Source organism: Lipotes vexillifer, unplaced genomic scaffold, assembly GCF_000442215.2.
Source record: "Lipotes vexillifer unplaced genomic scaffold, Lipotes_vexillifer_v1.1 scaffold1038, whole genome shotgun sequence".
Classification (NCBI taxonomy): domain Eukaryota; kingdom Metazoa; phylum Chordata; class Mammalia; order Artiodactyla; family Lipotidae; genus Lipotes; species Lipotes vexillifer.
This window is the reverse complement of record NW_006780148.1, coordinates 906,923-912,053: the sequence shown is the minus strand read 5'-3', so window position 1 is coordinate 912,053 and position 5,131 is coordinate 906,923. Positions and strand designations below refer to the sequence as shown.

General features: G+C 45.6%; 1 non-coding gene across 1 annotated transcript; it reads left to right on the top strand.

Moving 5' to 3' along the window:
• The first annotated feature begins 4,347 nt into the window (after window positions 1-4,347).
• TRNAE-UUC (transfer RNA glutamic acid (anticodon UUC)) lies at window positions 4,348-4,419 on the top strand. Its single transcript has one exon. It is a non-coding gene; the product is annotated as a tRNA-Glu (tRNA).
• The last annotated feature ends 712 nt before the right edge of the window (window positions 4,420-5,131 follow it).

Here is a 5,131-nt window from a genome sequence, read left to right as displayed (position 1 = left end):
CCCGTGTCCCCTGCATCGGCAGGCGGACTCTCAACCACTGCGCCACCAGGGAAGCCCCCTGCTTAGCTTTTAAGGGAACAGTCTATCCTGGTCTTCCTCCTACATCTCCAGCAGGGCCTTCTCGGTGGCCTTTGCAGATTTCTCATCCTCTGAACACCTGTTTCCCTCCACCTTCTTTCTCTCCAAAAGACTTGAGAAATAAGGTTTGTGAAACACTGATCACAGTATCTATTTTGATCAATAAATGTTAGCTACATGATACCTCCACTCAGCTGTTGCAAACACATGAATACAATTGTATGTGTCCCCAGCTAAACTAAGCCCACTTTTCTTTCTAAACTCTCTTCTGGGAGTTAGAATCCTGCATCATGCTAGACTCTTCTTCCATGTCACCCCTCATACTCAGTGTATCACAAGGCCGACAGAATCTTGTTCCTTAAAATCTCATGCCCAGCACCTCCGCTCCCTGGCTGCCTCTTCTTGCCTTGTTCAGAACCTCTGAACAGAACACTGGCTCCAGGACTGCCCTCTTAAATCCATCCTCCACCCCCTCCAGTGACCTCACTAAAACTCTACTCAGACAAGGTCAGCCCGAGTCTAGACCCTACAGTGCTGTTGAGTTAACAAGGAAACTGAACAGAGAGAAGGACCCTGCCTGGTGGTAGTTCGATAGCTTCTAACTCAGCTATCTTTCTCCCCAATGAAAGGCATTTTTATTAGCTCTAGATAGTTCCATCTAATAGTAATTCAATTTGTGATTAACTTCACACTCCCTATCAAAGTCTTTTAAATTGCAGATATTCCAGGGAGGGATCATAGGGTAAACCCAGGATGCTTTGCTGTGCAGAGTTTGTGCCAGAAAGCCATTGTATGTGACTCTCTGAGTGGGGCCATTGAAGAACAGCTGTGCAGAGGGCAGGAGGTTTTGTCTAGCAAGGTGTAAAGAATTTGTAAGAACGTTTCCTTTCCTGATGGGACTACCTGTTGTAAATATATTAGGACTTAGGGCAAAGGTGCCCCTTCTGCCAATTACCAGGTTAGATGTTGGACACCCACTCGATGCCACCCACAGATCCCAGGCACTTATAACCACATCTCCCAACAACTCTGAACAACCTCATTCAACAGGTGAGGAAACCCAGGCTTAGAACCTTGTTCTGCTTCTGGAAGCAAATGGTTTGTGAATCTCTGGAGACCTAACCATGATTCCTGGGTGTGGGATTTTAAAACAAGTGCTTTTCCACCTTTCAGCCCCCTCCCCACTTCCTTTAGGCTAGCTGTTCTCAACGTGTGGTCCTCAGACCAGCAGCATCACCATCACCTTGGGAATTTGTTAGAAATGCAAGTTCTCAGGCTCCACCCTTGGCGTGGCTGGAGGATAGAGAGGGAAGGAAGGAAGGATAATAGCTGAGAGACCGGGAGAAACAAGAGGCCAAGGCCTGCAGTTCTCAGTACGATCAAAGAACAGTTGCATTAGGGGGAAAAGAGGGCCTACAGGGTCTTGATTAAGAGGATGCGCTCGGGAGTCCAAACTGGCTCTGTCCACTGAGCAGCTGTGGGGCCTTGAACAAATCACCTAACCTCTCAGGGACGCAGGGACTCAGAATTCCTCTTTTTCTTTTCTTTGTTTTTTTTTGGCCACGCCAAGCAGCGACATGCAGGATCTTAGCTCCCCGCCCAAGGATTGAACCCACGCCGCCCCCAACAGTGGAAGCACGGAGTCTTAACCACTGGACCGCTAGGGAAGTCCTTCAGATTCCTCATTTGTAAAATGAAAAATAATCATAGGGTTTTTGTAAGGATTAAATGAGATACACTACCTGTAGAGGAGTTAGTATAATGTCCGCACAAGATAGCTAGTCAATACAACCTCACAAAATAGCTAGTCAATAAAAATGTTAGGGCTTCCCTGGTGGCGCAGTGCTTGAGAGTCCGCCTGCCGATGCAGGAGACGCGGGTTCGTGCCCCGTTTCGGGAAGATCCCACATGCCGCGGAGCGGCTGGGCCCGTGAGCCATGGCCACTGAGCCTGCGCGTCCGGAGCCTGTGCTCCGCAAATGGGAGAGGCCACAACAGTGAGAGGCCCGCATAACGCAAGAAAAAAAAATAAATAAATAAAAATAAAAATGTTATTTTCATTAAGGAATCTGGAAAGCTTGGAGGCTGTCTGAAAGATTTAAGATTTCAGATGTAGAATCTGGGAATGTGGCCCAGTAAACTGTGTTACAACACACCCTCCAGGTGATCCTGAAGCATGTTCTGAAGTCTTGAGAACCATGGGAGAGTCACCTGGAGAGTCTGTAAAACTCCCAAACCCAGACTGCGCCGCAGGCCTATTAAGCCAGAATCTCTGGGTGTGGAGTCAGCCCAGGCCTCGGTGTTTCCAGAGCTTCCCAGGTGATTCTGATGTGCAGCCAAGCCTGAGAACCCCTGCTTAGGCTCATGTTGGTATAATTTAATAGCCATCATTTATTAAGCATTTATAATGTGCCAAGCATTGAGCTTCACATTACATTTATATATAATTCTCACAACAACTCTAGGACTTTAGTATTAGTATTCCCACTTTAAAGAAATGAATGATGAGGCTTAATAAAGTTTTGCCTCTTGCCCTCAGGCACCAAGTTAGCAGAGTCAGGATTCAAATTCAGGATCTTCTGATTCAAAATCTGGGCCACAGCTCCCTGCCCACTGCCAGATAATGTGGCACTCCTAGAGCTGTCATTACTGTATGAGCAAGTATGGTGAGTGGCAAGGTGAGAAGTGACCTCAGAGTAGGTGGTGGCTCGGCAGCTGCTAAAAAGGACCTCAAAAGAAGTATCCAGCTCTCCCTAAGGAAGAGCTCAGGCTCAGGACTCAGACAAACCCAGTTTCAGGGCTGGCTCTGCCCAAGGTCCTACTTTGTGACTTGACCTCCCTGAATATCAGTTTCTTCTCCAATAAAATGGAGATATTTTTATTTTGTAGAACTGCTGTGAAGAATAAATGAGGTAACACCCATGAAAGTGCCTGGCACAGACTAAGAGCACAATAAACGTTTGTGTATCCCGCCCCCAACGAGCAATTTCTCCTCCACTTTGCTCCTAACCTGTGAGGGCCTAGGGGTTGGGGTTTGCTGTCGCTATGGGAATCAGCCTGGGGAATAGCCATTTCTCCTTCTTCAGTGTTTTCCACTAGTTGACTCTATTTCTGTCTTCTATTCTTCACTCAGTCCCTAAGGAGAGCCAATTCTTCCTTCTCTCTGCCACTGTTTGAATCACCCCACCCAAACTTCTGCCTAGATGCATGAAATGAATCACCTGCCTTTTCTAGTTCGACAGTCATTCTGCACAGGTCAGATCCCTCCTCCTCTCCTGATGACCCACCCCCTTTCTGTGGTCCAATGCCTACAGGTCCTGCCGGCCATTAAGGCCTAAGTGTAATTACAGCATTTGCCTGCACAGCCCTGGCTTGATGGCACATGGTTTGATCATAACTTACTGGCCCTAGGAACACCCAGCCTCCGGGAAAGGCTCCAAATGAAGTGACCTTCTAATTTCACCTACATTTGCAAGCCTTTTTTCAGCATTTCACCACTCCTGGCCAGAAAGGCTTGTTTCTTGAGACTCAGACAAAACTTAGAGACTTTGGAGAGGGAGTTCTGAGTGCATCCCTTTTGTCCTGTAGGTGAGGAAGAAAACTGCTCTAGGTCAAGTGGCCAGTTAGTGGTGTGGGCCAGATGGTAACTCAGGTTTTCTTCCCCACAATGAAGCACACCTGTGTCAGGGAGCTGCTGCACAGTGGAGACCACTCTGGATTGGAGCTGCAGTCCTGAGCTCATGGCAAGAACTGTACCAGCCTTCAGCCACTCTCCTGTGATTTTTTTGGTTAATATTTTAAAATTGTGTATTAATTAAAATGTGGTCTTAGTAGAAAAATGTAGCAAGGAAAATTCAAGAGAAAGAGACAGACAAGAAGTTGCAGTGGGGAGAGGGGAGAGAAAAGCAACTAAATTTATGTGACAAGAAGAGAAGAGAAATAAAAGGGCAAAAAAAACCCTAGGCATGGAACAGGCGAGCATTCTGCTCCAGCCTGTTGGTCAGACCGACCCTCTGCTTCTGGTTCGGTCACACAAATAATTGCTTAGAAAGCAGCACATTTCCCACCATCTACCCCGATTGCTGCACGCCACAGATCTAAGGCTGTATTACTATCCTCTCCTTTCTACCCTTACTGCTGTCCCCTATCCATAGCTGAGCCCCCAAAGTCAGGGAAAACTCAGGTTGTATGTGTTGGAATAGCTAGCTCAGAAAAATTAGAATGTTGCAATGCTCAGTGTAAAATCTAACTTCTCCTGGCTCCTGGGAATTCCCTGGCGGTCCAGTGGTTAGGACTCGGCGCTTTCACAGCTGCGGCCCAGGTTCAATCCCTGGTCAGGGAACTAAGATCCTGCGAGGCGGAGCCAAAACCATACTTTCAAAAAAAAAAAAAAAAAAAATCTAAGTTCTCTGGATCTCAATGTAGGAAACACTCTGGGAGTTTATTATTTTCTCTATTAAATTATTTTTTAAATTGAGGCATAGTTGATTTACAATTCTGTGTTTGTTTCAAGTGTACAGCAAAGCGATTCCATTATACATATGTATGCTTATATCTATATTCTTTTAAAAAATTCTTTTCCGTTATAGTTTATTACAAGATATTGAATATAGTTCCCTGCGCTACACAGTAAATCCTCGTTGTTGAGTTTAATTATTTAGGGAAACTATTTCCTTGCCTGATTTAACAATACCTTCCATGGTCAAATTTGGATATACCCCATCCCTAACTCACTCACTCCAAAGGCACTGAGTCAAACTAGGGATTCCAAGAGCAAGGCCACATCTCATTTCGTTACACTTGGGGAAGGTAAATAATGCACAGACAAGAGCCAGGAGCCAGGGACACACCCTGACTCATTTCATTTTTTTAATTGAAGTTTTTATTGGGATAATTACAGATTCATATGCGGTTGTAAGAAATTAAACAGAAATACAGCGTACCCGTTACCTGGTTCCCCCCATGGTAATATTTTGCAAAACCAAAGTGCAATATCATAACCAGGAGGTTGACATGGAAATAATCTATTATTCAGATTTCTGCAGTTTTACTCA